The following is a 17952-nucleotide window of genomic DNA, read 5'->3' on the forward strand; positions in this document are numbered from 1 at the left end:
CTATTTTGGCTCTAGCTTAATACCATGTTCCCAGGTTCCAGTGTGGAGGAGAAGCCTCATCAAGGACACTATCCAGGACTCAAAGATCTTCCTGGCTCCCATTTGCCTCATCATCTCACATAAATCTCTTACTGACCTGTTTCTCTAGATGCTCAGAAGAAAGAAGAATTATTAATAGTGAATGTGTTGAAGTGTTTTCAAACTAAAGATAGAGACTTCCAAGGTGGTCCAGTGGTTAAGACTCCATACTTCCTCTGCAGGAAGCACAGGTTCAATCCCTGCTTGGGGAACTAAGATCGATCCCACAAGCCGCTCAAGGGTAGGTAGGTGGGGGGCAAATGAAGGATGGAAAAAGAACCTAGGGTGAACGTAATCTTGAAGCTAGTATATTCCTCCCTGTGGCTGTTGGTTCCCCCTACTCCTGGCTGAAAGTGAAAGTCGTTCAGACATGTCTATTTGAGACCCCATGGACCATACAGTCCATGGAAATCTCCAGGCCAGAATACTGGAGTGGGTAGCCTTTCCCTTCTCTAGAGGATCTTCCCAACCCAGGGATTGATCCCAGGTCTCCTGCATTGCAGGTGGATTCTTTACCAGCTAAGCCACAAGGGAAGCCCACGAATACTGGAGTGGGTAGCCCATCCCTTCTCCAGGGGATCTTCCTGACCCAGGAATCAAACTGGGGTCTCCTTCATTGCATGTGGATTCTTTACCAACTGAGCTATCAGGGGCCCAAGGTAAAGTACAAGTTATCCTTAGAGAATTATTCATATAAATTTAGCTGTTGGGCGCTGCTATTGATATCTTTATTTTCTTTCATTTCTTTTATTCTTCCTTCCTTTCTTTCTACCATCTGCAAGTCAGAATACATTCACTGTCACATCAAAACTACTCAGACTAGGCCAAAAAGAAGTTAACTTACCCTCCGCTGCTGCTGCTGCTAAGTCGCTTCAGTCGTGTCCGACTCTGTGTGACCCCATACACAGCAGCCCACCAGGCTCCCCCGTCCCTGGGATTCTCCAGGCAAGAACACTGGAGTAGGTTGCCATTTCCTTCTCCAATGCATGAAAGTGAAAAGTGTAAGTGAAGTCGCTCAGTCATGGCCGACTCTTCATGACCCCATGGACAGCAGCCTACCAGGCTCCTCCGTCCATGGGATTTTCCAGGCAAGAGTACTGGAGTGGGGTGCCATTGCCTTCTCCGACCTACCCCCTAGATCTCTCCAAAATATTTTGGAAACTACAGCAGGTCAAAATGTGTGAGCCAAACACCTTTCCCTGAATTATCTTGAAAATAAACCTGCAGGAGAAGATTATCTGAAGTGAGAAAGGAAAATGCAAAGTGGTAGGAAAAGAAATGAAGATTAGAGTCTCCAGGATATACAGCCTTCTCTACAAAACCATGGTGTGGCTTGACAACCAAATGGAATAATGTGGGTTCTGAGATATTTTCAAGTGTTTAAAAAAAGAAGTGACTGCAGAATCAGGGAAGACCAGCATGTGTGTTTAACTCCCCCATAAATATCGATTTGCTCAACTCCCTGTGAAAGAACCAGAAAAAGAATCACAGCTCCGAGATTGAGGTACCTGCTGGCCCAGATGGGGAAGGGGTTAGAGACAGAGCTGCCACCTGGACAAGGTAAGCTGCAGAAGGGAGAATGACATGGGGAGGAAGGGAGAAAAAGAAGTGAGCAGAACTAGAATGAGCCAGAAGGGAGCATGACATGGGGAGAAAGGGAGAAAGGAGGTGAGCAGAGCTAGTATGATCAAGATTCAGAGAGGGCTGGTGGTGGCCCTGACTCTCACACACGTTCTCCATCTGCAAAATGGGGATATTGGCAATATCTCTGAGGCAAGGTGGTGATGAGTCAGGGTTCTCCAGGGAAACAGAACCGGTAAGATGTATATATAGAGAGAAAGAGACTTGTTACAAGGAATTGGTTCACGGGATTAAGGAAGTGAGCAAGTCCCAAGATCTACAGAGTGAGTTGGCAAGCTGGAGAGATGATGGTGTAGTTCCAGTCTGAAGGCCAGCAGCTCAAGATCCAGGAAGGGCCGATGCTTCGGCGTGAGTCCAAGGGCAGAAAAAGAGGGCCAACATTGCTGTTTGAAGGCCATCAGGAAGGAAGAATTCTCATGCAGAGGAGGTCAGGTTTTTCTACTCTATTTGGCCTTCAATTGACTGGATGAGGCCCACTCACATTAAAGAGGGCAAGCTGCTTCACTTCGTCAGGTCATTTAGATGTTAATCTCATCTGAAAAACACTTTCACGGACATCTCCAGAATAATTCTTGACAAATGTCTGGGCACTTGAGGCCCTCTCAAGTCAACCCATAAAATTAACCATCATACAAGGTTACCTTGAGGCTGAACCAAATGAACTTGCATCTGTGAATCAATATATTTGAATTCAGGGGCATAGATGGTACCCAACTGAGTTAATCACTACAACTGTGCCTTGTTCTTTGACCTGAAATTCCCTGTTGTTTCCTAAGTAAAGTACACCCTGGAACTGAGGGATGTGGGTGGAAACAGTGATGGAAGGGAAAGGTAAGGGGAATAGCAACCAGGGAAGTGTTTCTGTTAGTGGCAGAGGGTAACAGAGCTGGGACCACAGCATCTGGGAAATAACCTGAGACTTGCCTGGCGATCTAGTGGCTAACACTCTGTGCTCCCAATGTAAGGGGCTGGGTTTCAATCCCTGATCAAAGAACTAGATCTCGCATGGCACAACTAAGATTTTGCGTGCAGCAACTAAAGATCCCACGTGCTGCAACTAAGACCCAGTGCAACCAAATAAATATTTAAACAGAAAAAGAGACAACTAGAGAAGCTGAAATACAGGGCTCCTAGGGAGGGGGACTGAGGTCAGGCCTTGGCAAGTTGGTGGACTCTCCCCCAGCAAGTCCCAGTGGCGACAACCCCTGCCTTGGTTCCTTGAGGCCTGCTTGTTTCAGTCTCAGTGTCAGGGCCAGCCAGGAGGGCCACCTATGCTCATATCCCCAGCTACAGGTTATACAAAGCATCAGTATCATACATACACAGTCCCCATAAGGTTATATAAAACATCAGCATCATGCGTACACAGTACCTTTAACATTATATAAAACATCAGCATCATACACACACAGTTCTATAAGGTTTTATATATACATATTTAATTTTAATTTTTTTAACACCAAAAACACTTTGTATTGGGGTATAGCCCATTAACAATGTAGTGATAGTTCAGGTGAACAGAGAAGGAGCTGAGTCATGCATATACATGTGTCTATTCCCCCAGACCCCGCTCCCATTCAGGCTGGCACATAACATTGAGCAGAGTTCCAAGTGCTATACAATAGGTTTTTGTTGGTTATCCTTTTAAATATAGTATGTACTAAATATAGTGTGCCGCAATTCATGGGGTCGCAAAGAGTCGGACACGACTGAGCGACTGAACTGAACTGAACTGAAATAGTGTATATGACGTTCCCAAAGTCCTTAACTATCCCTTCCCCACCACCACTGCCCCCCAGCAACTATGAGTTCCTTTTCTAAGTCTGTGAGTCTCTTTCTGTTTTGCAAGTCCATTTATATCTTTTCTTTTTAGATTCCACATATAAGGGATGTCATATGATCCTTCTCCTCTGACTGATTCACTGAGTATGACACTGTCTAGGTGCGTCCATGTCGCTGCAAATGGCCTTATCACATTCTTTTTAATGGCTGAGTAACATTCATATATGTGTGTGTGCGTGTATATATGTGTGTGTGTGTGTGTGGATGGGTAAAGGAGACGTGGTGTGATGTATGCACCATCTTCACCCATTCATCTGTCAATGGACATCTAGGTTGCTTCCATGTCTTGGCTATTGTAAATGGTATTGCAATGAATACTGGGATGCATGTATCTTTTCAGGCCATATTTTTCTCTGGATATATGCCCAGGAGTGGGATTTCAGAGTCATATGATAGCTGTATTTTTAGTTATTTTAAGGAACCTCCACACGTCCTCCATAAAACGTCATCATCATACATACACAGTCCCTGTGAGGTTAGATTATAAGTTTAGATTAAATTAAATTAGATGAGGATACAAAGTCCTTCTTATCAGAAGCTAGCCAGCCAGAGGCAGCCTCACTCCACAAGCTTCCTCAAAATTCTGGAAGAGATGCACAGGGCACCTGCCTCAATCCCTTCCAGGATCCCCTAGAAGGTTGGATTTCTCACTCCATTATAGTAGGGCTGGGGTCATGGTTCCAGAAGCATGTATTTCTGACAAGGTAAGTGCAAGTCGAGAGAAATATTCACAAACATGGACAGGCCTCTCCTGGTTCTGGACCAGACTCCACAGCCTCAAGGCCACATCCTCATGTGGAGCTAAGCAGAGTCAACACCCAGGAGTCCCCAGGCTTCACCTGTGCCTGGCTTGCCAGCATTCCTTTGTCACAAGAAATCATACATTATTGTGGGTGGAGACTTCCCTGGTGGTCATGTGGTTAAGAATCCGCCTTCAGTGCAGGAGGCTGCAGGGGGGGAACACAGGTTGGATCCCTGATCAGGAACTAGGACCCCACATGCCCCGGGGCAAGTGAGCCTGTGCACCACAACTAGAAAAGCTCCCACACACTTCAGCTAGAGAAAAGCCCTGGCATGCTGCAACAAAGACCCAGTGCAGCCAAAAAAAAAAAAAAAAAACGAATTTACTGTGGGTGATGAGCAACGCTTGAGAACTGGGCGGAAGGCAAACACTGTCATTCCCCTGCTGTCCCTGCTGGGACCCCACACTCAGGAAAGCCATCTGGGTGAGGTCGGATGAGCATGACCAGAGGAAGCAAGGGGCAGGTGGGCAGGGGCTTAACACTCAGCTCTAGAGTATGGTTCCTGTGCCACCCTGGGCTAGTTCCCCAGCCTCTCAGGGTCTAATTTGTCCTCTCTTCTGAAGACAATCTTTCTCATCCTTGGCTAAAATCACTTGATGAACTTCAAAAAGACAACCACACCTGGACCCTGAGCCAGATGGAGGAAATTAGACTCCCTGGGGTAGAACCCATGAACCGGTAAGTTAGAAACATTCCAGGTGATTCTAATGTGCACGCCCATCTTTTCTCTTTCCCAGTTTCTAATCTACTGGTTTGGCAATCAGATAGCCAAGCTTCTAGGATGGAGTGGCATGGAGATGGGTAGTGATGAGACCAATTTACGTGGCTCCAGAATTCAAATTGGAGTCACAGGAGCAAATTACAAGGAGGCAGATTTAGGATGAGACTCAGAAGAAATTTCTGACCATTCATGAAATGCCTTTTCTGGAATTGGCTTCATAATGATCAGTCTATGAACCACATAAGGTGATCTACCATGCGTAAATTTATATTGAACCTGCCTGATTTTGCAGAGATAAATTAGCTAGCTTAGCAGACTTTACTCCAAATAGCTTTTGATTGTTTCCAAAAAATCAAACCCATCCCCAAGAGCGATCACAGAGTCACTTCCCACAAGTTCCGTAACTCCGAGTGTCCGAGGCTCCCCGCCCTAAGAGGACTGTGAGGCTCACCCACTTGCCTCACCTGGGTGAGATTTCAGTGAAATAAGAAAGGAATGTGAATGCTCCAGATTCTGCTGATTGAAACTAAATGAAGGTGAATCCTCATGCCATCGGTGAGGACCTGAAAAATGGCATTCATTCCTGGTTCTGAAAGTAGCTCTAAGCCTGGACTGGAGAGCTCTGGGCCTGGGTTGGACTCCAGCATCATCACCCAATACTGACCTGACTTGACCTCCCTGGATCGCAGTTTCCTCATCTATTAATGGAATTAGGAGGATCAACTGGGAAATACTTACACAGATCTTAGCACAAAGTCTGACATTTGGCAAATGCTCCATACATATTGATACCTTGTTAATCATTATCACCCTTGAAGTAAATCCCTACATTTTGACTGTTTTGAAGGGGACCAGGCTTACGTGGATGTGTAAAAGTCTTGGAAGGTTTGTTAGAAAACTTGCCCCACCTCTCTGTGGTCACAGCTTCCGGAAAGTGTGTTGATTTCCATTCAAGTCCCAGGCCTTTGGCTCAGGAGCTCCACTCCTGTATATCTTGTCTGAGCACGAGAACAGAAGCCAAGGCAAGTGTTTGCTTTGGAACAAAGGAACGAGGATGGGTTTCTGGAGGCACTCGCCATTTCCGAGGAAGGAGTCATTAGTTTCTCATAAGATAAAGTGGTGAAGCGGAGTCCATTTTCCTCAGCTTTCTTGCACAGCTCCTGTGGGTCAGGAGAGGGGCGGAGGGAGGACCAGGGCCCTCCACAACCAGACCTAGATTTTGAAAATGGACTTGCATATCTTTTGTGTTTTCCAAGGTTAGGCTAAAAACATCTCCAAGTTGCTTGCTCCCATCTTCTTCTTCATAACTGGATGAGTGCCTGCGTGCGTGCGTGCGTGCGTGCGTGTGTGTGTATGTGTGAAACACAGTATGTGTGTAGGGGAAATACTGCTGGGCAAGGTGTCCAGGTGAGCAATCCTGAGTCACTGGCTCTGGAAAATACCACCAGAGCCCGGATATAACTTTCTAAAGGCTCCTCTCCCTCACTGTGGGATTCAAGAAACTGCTTTCCTGATGGAGCTAAAAGTATCAGCCTGGTTGCAGAAACCCCCACACAGAACCACCCCCCAAATACACCCAGCCAACACTGAGAAGGGAAAGGTGATTTTCCATAGGCGTTTTGTTTCTCCTCCTTCAGCATTCAGATTCATGTTTTGCTTCTAGAACCACCATCATTTCAGTAAACTTCACTCAAAAAGGCGGGGCGGGGGGGGGCACCCACAGCTCAGAATTTTGTTTGGAATTTGTTTTCTTATTTGCTGTTGTTAGAGTCAAAGCACAGACCAAGTGAGGTTCAGAGGTGCTACTGCGTGTTGATATTCCCAAAGGTTTCTTTCGTGCCGCTTGGCACTGAGAGGCAAGGGTAGTTTCCCCCCAGCACCCCAACCCCAAGCCCCATCTCTCCCCTCTCCCTGCTGTGGATGGAGGCTGCTGGTGGCAATGCTTCAGGGAGAGTGGAGTTGTCACAGCTTGTAAGCAGAAGGTGGGTGCCAGGGGCTGTCAGTGCCGTATCGCTCAACAAACCCACGTTACCGCCCTGGGATTGCCATGGAAAGAACTGGGAAGTGTGGAGAGAGAGAACTCATAATACATAATACCTGCTGCTTAATAAGGATTGTGTGCTTCCATGAGAAACTACTGACATCACTGCTGTGCTCCAGAGGTCCATGGGAAGGCCTAGTCAGGTAGCCTTGTGTGATTTTGCCAAGAATAACCATCTTGCTAGCGGTGGGCAAGAATCAAACATTTAGAGTGTCCCTTCCAGGAGCCAACATTGAGCTAACAACTTGACACAAGTTCTCTTATTAAATCTTCGCTACAGCCATGTGAGACAGGGGAGGGGAAACCGAGACTCGTTGCGTGTTGGTCAGGAGAGGCAAGGCTGTGCTGTAGTAACAAATAGTCTGAAGAATCTCAGTGGTTCTATGCAATTAGAGTGTATTTGCCACTCACAGAAGCCTTCCGTGCAGTTGCTCCAAAACGCTGACTGCTTTGATCTTTTGCCCCACCATGTCAACTCAAGGCCTCCACTGCAATTGCCATGGCAGGGGAAGAGAGAGACTGGAAGATTGTGCATGAGTTTCCCCTTCAGCCCAGAAGTGAACTTCTGCTGTCAGTTCATTTGCCAGAACTAGTACCTTGTCCCCACGCGCCTACTGAGTCTTCCGTGTGCCAGGAAGGGGAGGCGCACAGGATAGCGGTGAGCATAGGCGATGCTGACCACAGGCAGGTTTAATACCTAGCAGGAAGTAGTGAGGCTTCCCTGATGTCTCAATGGATGAAGAATTTGCCTGCAATGCAGGAGACACAGGAGATGCGGGTTTGATCCCTGGGTCAGAAAGATCCCCTGGAAGAGGAAATGGCAAACCCACTCCAGTATTCTTGCCTGGGAAATCCTATGAACAGAAGAGCCTGGTGGCTGCAGTCAAAAGGGTCACAAAGAGTTGGACACAACTGAGCAACCAAGCACAGGGTAGCAGCTGGCAGAACTCAGGTATCAAGTGAGCTCTGCCTGGAATCAAAGCTCAAACTCTGTCCATGACACTTGGAGCCAGTAAGAGGACTCCTTCCCTCCAGGCCCAGTTAGCAAGCGGGCCTGTGTGAGCACCCTTGCATAACCTGCTGGGGACAAAAGTGAAAGTGAAAGTCACTCAGTTGTGTCCAGCTCTTTGTGACCCCATGGACTGTATAGTCCATGGAATTCTCCAGGCCAGAATACTGGAGTGGGAGCCTTTCCCTTCTCCCAACTCAGGGATTTTCTTCCCAACTCAGGGATCAAACCCAGGTCTCCCGCATTGCAGGCAGATTCTTTACCAACTGAGCCACAAGGGATGCCCAAAGGCAGTCATTCAGTTCAGTTCAGTCACTCAGTCGTGTCCAACTCTGCGACACCATGAATTGCAGCACGCCAGGCCTGCCTGTCCATCACCAACTCCCGGAGTCCACTCAAACTCACGTCTATCGAGTCAATGATGCCATCCAGCCATCTCATCCTCTGTCGTCCCCTTCTCCTCCTGCCCCCAATCCCTCCCAGCATCACAGTCTTTTCCAATGAGTCAACTCTTCACATGAGGTGGCCAAAGTACTGGAGTTTCAGTTTTAGCATCAGTCCTTCCAAAGAACACCCAGGACTGAGCTCCTTCAGAATGGACTGGTTGGATCTCCTTGCAGTCTAAGGGACTCTCAAGAGTCTTCTCCAATACCACAGTTCAAAAGCATCAATTCTTCAGCGCTCAGCTTTCTTCACAGTCCAACTCTCACATCCATACATGACTACTGGAAAAAACCATTGCCTTAAATAGCAGTAATAGGTCCTTGTATTTGTACAAAGCCTCCCCAGTTTTCAAGGCTTCTTAAAGTATGTTGGTTCATCAAATCCTTAAAACAACGTAACCAAACAAAAAGGGAAAATTTTGTATCCCCACTTCTCAAGAAACTGAAACCAGAAAGAAACTGGACATACTCAGAGCTAGTCATTGAAAAACCCAGACTAGAACTTAATTTATATACAAGCTCATTTGAAGCTCTTCCCAATCCATCCTGCTCTCAGTAACTTCAGTCTGGAAAGATCCCTCCTCTCCATCCAGACTGTCTCCTCTCCTCTAAAATGCTGCTCTCAGGACACCACACCCTCACTGGACCCTCCTCTGGGGGATTTCGTCATTAATGCACACGAGACAATGAATGTGTCACACTGTGCAGACTTAGGGTTAAGAGCATTTGAGACAGAATTAACTTTTCAATTTTCACTGGAGTATAGTTGCTTTAGAATGTTGTCTTAGTTTCTGCTGTACAGCAAGGTGAATCAACTGTATGTATACACATGTCCCCTCTTTTTTGGACTCCCTTCCCATTAGGTCACCACAGAGCATTGAGTAGAGTGCCCTGTGCTATCCAGTGGGTTCTCATTAATTATCTATTTTATACATAAAATCAACAGTGTATGTATGTCAATCCCAATCACCCAATTCCTCCCACTCCCCTCTTCCCTATTTTTAAAACAAAATTTAATTCATTTAAAATGGAGGCAAATTACTTTACAATATTGCAGTGGTTTTTGCCATACATTGACATGAATTAGCCATGGGCGTACATGTGTTCCCCATCCTGAACCCCCCTCCAACCTCCATCCCCAGCCCATCCCTCAGAGTCATCCCAGGGCCCCAGCCTTGAGCACCCTGTTTCATGCGTCAAACCTGGACTGCCGATCTGTTTCACATATGATAATATACATATTTCACTGCTATTCTCTCAAATCATCCCACCCTTGCCTTCTCCCACAGGATCCAAAAGACTGTTCCATACATCTGTGTCTCTTTTGCTGTCTCACGTACAGGGCCCCTCTTCCCTCTTGATGCCCATAAAAATCATGGAACGCTTGACAAACTTGCACGTCACCCTTGTCCAGGGACCATGCTAATCTTCTCTATGTTATTCCAATTTTAGTATATGTGCTGCCGAAGTGAGGAACATTTGAGACAAAATATAGATAACAGGCAGAGCAGGGTGAATGAGAGAGTCTAGAAAATCTGTCTTGAGAAGCCACTAGCTTGTTTGAGATGTGGATAAAGAGGGAATTCATTTCAGATGGAAATTCTTTCTTTTAGTTCTCATTCCTTTGTTCTAATCCATTTCAGTTTTGTTTTGTTTTCTGGCCAAGTTGCACAGCTTGTGGGATCTTGGTTCCTGGACCAGAGATCGAATACAGGCCCTCAGCAGTGAAACCATGAAGTCTTAACCACTGGACCACCAGGGAATTCACTAGTCTATTACATTAAAAAATTTGCTAAGTGCCTTTCCATGTACTATTTCATTTAACTTCCTGAACAATTCTATTAGGGAATTGAGAACTTAGTCAGATCTTCCTTCTCATTGGACAAAAGACTGAAACCTACAGAAGATGAAGTGACTTGTAAAACATCAGAGCAGGCCAGAGCCTGAACTCAAAGAGGCAAAAATGTTAAAGAGGAATAATGGTCGATATTTGTGCAATGGTGGTGAAACTATCATATTTAGAGCTAGCTGGCAGTCTATAAATTAATACATTTTATAAAAATCATGTTTTTAGTATGAAATACTTCATATATATAATGGAGCTTAAATACACATATATGATATTTAGAATAATAAAACACTGTATCTACCACCCTGCTTATGTCCAGCGTTCTAAAACAACAGGTCGCTTCAAGCTATAAAAATGACATACTCTTGGCTCAAAATTTAAATCACCCAGAAGATGGAAATTTTTAAGTTTCTTTTCTCATCCTGTCAACCTCTGAATCCCACTCTCCAAGGATAACTGCTGTCAACAATTGGACACAAAATCTTAATTACATTCATTCTGGAAACAATCCATATATATATATCAAGAGTCATAAAAATGTCTAACTTTTGGTCCCATCACCCCACTGTAGGCACTTATCTCAGGAAAAGACCTCTCAGGATGCCCTTCTTTCCTAGAAAGGGCCAAGCTCATTCCCACACAAGTTCTTGCCCTTGTTATTTTCTCTGTCTGGAAGCCGGTCCCTCCAGACTTGCTCACGGTTGGAAGCCCTTCAAGTCTCCGCTTGATGTCAACGCCTCTGACAGGTTGCTGGTGGTCACTCTCTAGACTGGCTCCATCACTCCGCAGAATCAAGTGGCACAGAGTAGGAACGTACATTTCGAGTTGAGAGGAGAAATGTGCAGTCGTGAAGCCACCACCAGACTACTTAGATAGGGAGTATTACCTGACTCACTTTGGAACCCAGGAAGCCACTTCTGCAAAGAAACTCTCCTTGCAGGGGGTTTCAAGACTCTTAAGATACTGGCAGTGTGGGAAGCACCAGCCAGGGGCCATCCGGTCCTTTCTTCCAGCATCTGAAAGGCTGCCTTTCAGATGTAGATAGTGCATGGTGAGCCATCTGCCCTCCCTCTCAATCCTGTTCTTTCTTGGCTTCTAAAACAAACAAGTGGTAAAGAAAATCTGCAGGGTGAGAGTCTCTGTCAAAACAACACCTAGTCCTACTTAATTACGATGAATAATTTGAACACTCTCAAATCAGACAATGGAAACATTAAGAGTTTCCACAAAAACAGAAAGTTGGCCAAGTGGGAGGGAGCCCCAGAAGCCTCCACAGCATTCTGAGTTGGGGGTGGGGGGTGGAATGCCTTGCTTAGCCTGGGGGTAGGGAGGTAGGGAGAAGAGGTGAGAAAGGGAAGCCTAGATCTTAATCTAGTACCACAAACCCTCTTTTTTTCTCACAGCAAAGTAAAGCATATTTACTATAGAGGAGTCAAAAGAAAAATCAAACCTCACATAATCGGGCCATCCAGAAAGCAATATTTTGTAGTGTGCAGTGTTTTGTTTTGTTTTTTCTTTAGCATAATTATATTTTTAAAAACTTACATGTGGTTATGCTATATACTTACTGCCTTATAAACTGCTTTTTTCACTTAATAATATATTGTGAACATTTTCCCATGACATCCAATACTACTCAACACTGTGTGTTTTTTTTTTTTACAGCTGTTTAGTATCTCATTGTACGGCTGTATCATCAACCAGCACCCTGTCATTGGAGATTTAGGTTGTCCCCTGTTTTTATAGGAGGCTTGTTAATGGCTGTTTTTGAAATGCATCCTTGATTATTTCCTTAGGACTAATTCCCAGAAGTGGGATTTCTGTGTTAAAGGGTATGTAAAATTCTAAGAGTTTTTATACACAACTGCTGTGGACAGTACATTTATATGTTGAAGAGCATTAATAAATGTGGTTGACTACCTTATTTTTGGTCTCTTCATCTCTATTTTTACAGAATGTAGTGACAGTGAGCTACGAACAGTACACAAAGTTTACATTCAGATGGGAATTTCTGTCTTCAAAGGAACTTATATTTTAAAGAAAACCTTTTCATTTTTGACCTGGACAAACATGAAGCAAATCAATTAAACAGAAAAAAATGATTTATTAATTGATCAGATAAATTAAAGACAGAAAATTAATGGGAGACCCTGATCTTCCTTGTTTTCTCTCATTACTTAACTAATTACTTAATTAATGTGTTAACTTTGCCATATGTACATTTATGTTTCATGTTTGCCTTTTATGGCATCGCTAATGACTGGTTGCCCAGTAGCCCTTTCCAACCTCCTTCTTATTTTCTGCTTCCTACTATGGACAATGAAAAAGCCAAAACATCCCAGACTCCCTAGCAGGAGAGGGTGACAAATTTTTGCCCAGTAAGAAGCAAGGGGACATCTCCTGCAGGGAAAGTTTTTCCCCTGTTTGACAAAAGGAGAGAGTTCACAAAACAAGTTCTTATCACCTTCGCCCTGAACCCCATTCCCAGTCATTGAATATTGTCACATTGGTGCATAAGACTCTAGGAGCTGTGGCAGCCATTTATAACCATGAGGCAAACAGCATCAGAAAAAAAAAAAAACCAACTCTAATAATGGTTGGTCCTCAATTATATCAGGGAGGCTGTTGAATATACCGTAGATTTAACTCTCCAGATAAATATCTTCATGGCTTAAGTTAATGGTTCTCAACATTAGTGGTTAGATTACCACATCAGAATCAGTTGGGAATTTTGTTAAAGTAAGACTGATTCCATAGGTTTGAGATTCTGTATTTTTATCAAGATCCCAGTTGATACTGATGCTGCTGGTTCAGGGACCACACTTTGAGTAGCACAGCATCACCATTTTATTGGCATGAGGCTTCTTAATTGGTACATCCTTTTTCTGGGTTCAAAGATTACTCTCATTATTTCACAGGTGTGGCTTTGGAAACAATGAAATGGAAGGAAGAATTCTTTCCTGCTGAGGGTCCATTAGCCCCTGTGAATCACCAGCTCCTCAGTCAGGACTGGAGGATTCCTAAATTAATGCAACATCCAGGAGTGAAGTCCTGGGTCCTGAAGCTGTGGACTGTTTTCAGATGTGCTGTCTTGCACTTGCTGTCCTGGTCAGACAGGCTTTTCTGACCAGACCCACCTAGACAGATTTAGCCTTAGAAACAGGGGCTGTAACTAGAGCTCACCCTTTCCTTCAGGACCTTCCTCAACCTGCTGCCATCGTGGCTCTACTGTTCAGGTAACATCTTTCTCTTTGATTGCTAAAGTCAGGCTTCTGAAAACAGTGATGGTGAAAAGTCGAGGCCACACAGAAAGAATGCTGGCAGAAGCCCTCCATTTCCTTCAGGTTATCTACATGTTTAACCTTTCCTTCCAATCTCAGGGAAGACATGCCAGCCTCCTGCCTGACACAGCAGTCCCGTCTGTCACCTCTGCTGCGCTGAAAACTCTCGGCAAGGTCATCCGTGACCGTTCCAGTTCTCCTTCTCCCTGCGGGTCCAGTGGGCTAGTTTGTCATCCTGTTTCTCTATTCCCTTCTACAGCAAAATCCCTAGGTATATTGGCCTGCCCTTGCACCTCCATCTCCTTCCCAGTGCACTTTTGTGAGGCCTAAGTCCCCATCACTCCTCTCAGCTCTCTTGCCAAGGTGGCCCGTGACCTGCAACTTAGCAATCGAAGAATTTTAGGTTGGTCCCTATCTTACCGGCCAATCATCACAGTTTGTGGCACAGTTAAGCCCTCCCTCTTTCCTGCCTGTCTGAGCTTACTCACATCAGCACACCCCACTGATTTCACCTTTACTCACTGGCTCCTCTTTTACAGTCTCCCAGGCTGGTTCAGCCTCCTCTTCCTGGAGACCTCTCCACGGTAGAAGCCTGGGCCCCGGTCCTCACTCCCCTTCCCTCCCTTCTAAGTTTCTCCCGGATCCCACCTCTCCCATGGCTGTCAGTTCCCTCTACAGCTGATGAAATTTATCTCCACCCTTACCTCCCAACCCTGGCCCCGCCCCTGGTCCAGACTCATAGCCTTATATCTTCAATGGCCCACCCGACACCTCCACTGGGGTAGCTAGCTAATGGGCACCTCAAACTTCATGTGTGCCAAACAGAGTTCTTTTTTGTTTTCCTTTTTTTTTTTAATATGGACCATTTTTAAAGTCTTTATTGAATTTGTTACAACATTGCTTCTGTTTTTTGTTTTTGATTTTTTGGCCATGAGGCATGTGGGATCTTAGCTCCCAGACCTCCTGCATTGAAAGGTGAGGTTTTAACCTCTGGACTGCCAGAGAAACCCCCCAAACAGAATTTTTAACTTCCCCTCACCTGCACCATTGACTTAGAAGCTCACATGGCAGACCTAGGAATCACATCGCTTTCTCTTTGTTCATTTGTTATCATTCAGTAGCTTAGTTGTGTCTGACTCTTTGCAACCCCATGAATTGCAGCATGCCAAGCTTCCCTGTCATTCACTCTCTCCTGGAATTTGCTCAAACTCGTATCCATTGTATCGGTGATGCTATCCAACTCTCTCATCCTCTACCACCGACTTCTTTTGCCTTCAATCTTTCCCAGCATCTCGGTCTTTTCCAATGAGTTGGCTCTTCTCATCAAGTGGCCAAGGTATTGGAGGTCCAGCTTCAGTATCAGCCCTTCCATTGAATATTCAGGGTTGATTTCCTTTAGGATTGACTGGTTTGATGTTCTTGTTGTCTAAGGGACTGTCAAGAGTCTTCTCCAACACCACAGTCCAAAAGCATCTACTCTTTGGCACTCAGCCTTCTTTATGGTCCAACTCTCACATCCATACCTGACTACTGGAAAACCCATAGCTTTGACTGCTGCTGCTGCTGCTGCTAAGGCGCTTCAGTTCAGTTCAGTCGCTCAGTCATGTCCGACTCTTTGCGACCCCATGAATTGCAGCATGCCAGGCCTCCCTGTCCATCATCAAGTCCTGGAGTTCACTCAAACTCACGTCCATCAAGTCAGTGATGCCATCCAGCCATCTCATCCTCTGTCGTCCCCTTCTCCTCCTGCCCCCAATCCCTCCCAGCATCAGAGTCTTTTCCAATGAGTCAACTCTTCTCATGAGGTAGCCAAAGTACTGAAGTTTCAGCTTTAGCATCATTCCTTCCAAAGAACACCCAGGACTGATTTCCTTTAGAATGGATTGGTTGGATCTCCTTGCAGTCCAAGGGACACTGAAGAGTCTTCTCCAACACCACAGTTCAAAAGCATCAGTTCTTCGGCGCTCAGCTTTCTTCACAGTCCAACTCTCACATCCATACATGACCACTGGAAAAACCATAGCCTTGACTAGATGGACCTTTGTTGGCAAAGTAATGTCTCTGCTTTTGAATATGCTATCTAGGTTGGTCATAACTTTCCTTCCAAGGAGTAAGCGTCTTTAATTTCATGGCTGCAATCACCATCTACTGTGATTTTGGAGCCAAAAAAAATAAAGTTTGACACTGTTTCCACTGTTTCCCCATCTATTTCCCATGAAGTTGTGTCCAACTCTGTGCGACCCATAGACAGCAGCCCACCAGGCTCCTCTGTCCCTAAGATTCTCTAGACAAGAATACTGGAGTGGGTTGCCATTTCCTTCTCCAATCCATGCATCCATGCTAAGTTGATTTAGTCATGTCCAACTCTGTGTGACCCTATGGACAGCAGCCCACCAGGCTCCACCATCCACAGGATTCTCCAGGCAAGAATACTGGAGTGGGTTGCCATTTCCTTCTCCAATAGCTTTGACTAGACAGATCCTTGTTGGCAAAGTGATATCTCTGCTTTTTAATACGCTGTCTAGGTTTGTCAGAGCTGTTCTTCCAAGGAGCAAGTGTCTTAATTTCATGGCTGTAGTCACTGTCCTCAGAGATTTTGGAGCCCAAGAAAATAAAGTCTGTCACTGTTTCCATTTTTTCCCCATCTATTTGCCATGAAGTGATGGGACTCTTTGTTCTTGCTCACCTCCATTTTATTATCAAATCCTGTCAGCTCAACTTTCGAAATACATCAGGAACTTTCCAATGCATTCTTACTAGCACGTCCTAATTGAATTCCCTACTCTAACCTCTCTATCCCTGACCCACAACAGTGGCCTCCTGGCAGGGTGTACCTGCCAGTCGTCTGTTCTCTAAATGGCAGCCAGAAATATCTTTGCAAACCTAAGCCAGCTCTTGGCACTCCTCTGTCCAGAACCTCTGGACAAACACACAGAAAAAGGTCAGGCTCCAGATGCCCAGTGATGCGGCCCTGCCTATCTCTCCACCCCCATGGGCTACCACACTCTGCTTCCCTCCACTGGAGCCATCCTGGCCTCCTCATTATGCCTCAGACATGCCGAATTTCTTCTGTTGGCAGAACCTCCACACCTTCCCCAGATCCGCATGGCCCACTTCCTTCCCTCAGGCTTCTGCTCACTGTCTTTATTTTATTTTAGGCCACACCATGCAGCTTATGGAATCTTAGATCCCCAACCAGAGACTAAACCCAGGGCCATGGCAGTGAAAGCGCCGAGTCCTAACCTCTGGACTACTGGAGAAGTCCCCTCCCCTACTTTAAAAGTCTTCCTCCGCAGGCTTGGATAACAAAATAGCGGAGAAGTAGGTGGACGTCTAGTACATCTCTCTTCATGGTATATCAGAAATACACCTTCAGACACAGAAGTGCATGCAGAACACCAGCTGAGAGCGGACAGGAGTATCTGACCAGTGGAAAAGCACATACAGAACCATGCAAAACTTGGTAGGATGAAGGAACTAGGGGAAAAAACAGGAGTGTTAGTAAGACTGGACCTGCCCTCAGAGGGTGGAGGAACTGAAGCAGGGGTCTGATCCCCACATGGGGGCAATTGTTTGAGTTAGAGGAGAAACATTTACGGCTGAGAGTGAAATGGTTAATCTGTAGCAGCCTAAATGGAATGAGAATCAGACAGTCCTTGCCGCAGCCATACATACCCCAGACAGGGACGCTGGTCCCCTGGAAGGTTTGGTGGCTGGGAGCTGGAGTTTAGGAATTGTGGAGCGATCCCAGGGCAAGGGCTGCTGTTGACTGCGGAGAGATGGATCTAGGGGATGTGAGGGAGGAGATGGTGGTGGGAAATATCTGTGGAAAAAAGTCCGGCAGCCATGGAAGCAAGGTGATACAGCTGAGTCACGTGTTGGGGGTGGAGCCACCACCATAGTCTCTCTCTCCCATCACTGCCAGCATCAGCAGCTGAACAGTAGAGAGGCTGGCCCATCAAACACCTGATGCACTGAATTACAGAGCAGGACCCCACCCAGGGTGCCCCTTTAAGTGCCTGACCTGCCAATTTACAGAGTAGGACCCCAGCCAGGGGGCCCCCCTCTATGTGCCTGATGTGCGGAACAACAGAGAAGGACCCCAGGCAAGGGAGCCCTCTAATTGCCTGAATGGGCAGAGCTACGGAGAAAGGCTGGCCAAAGAGGCCTTCTGATCACCAGCTACAAGAGGCTCAGAAAAAACCTCTGATAGGGCCATAACTCCTGGGGCGAAGGCAGTCCGT

At 45.8% G+C, this 17952-nt stretch overlaps 1 non-coding gene across 1 annotated transcript; it reads right to left on the reverse strand.

The window, feature by feature from the left end:
- Window positions 1-9947: 9947 nt before the first annotated feature.
- Window positions 9948-10057, reverse strand: LOC133256274 (U6 spliceosomal RNA). The gene has a single exon (XR_009739151.1). It is a non-coding gene; the product is annotated as a U6 spliceosomal RNA (small nuclear RNA).
- Between the last annotated feature and the right edge of the window lie 7895 nt (window positions 10058-17952).

This window comes from Bos javanicus, chromosome 10 (assembly GCF_032452875.1).
Source record: "Bos javanicus breed banteng chromosome 10, ARS-OSU_banteng_1.0, whole genome shotgun sequence".
Taxonomy (NCBI): domain Eukaryota; kingdom Metazoa; phylum Chordata; class Mammalia; order Artiodactyla; family Bovidae; genus Bos; species Bos javanicus.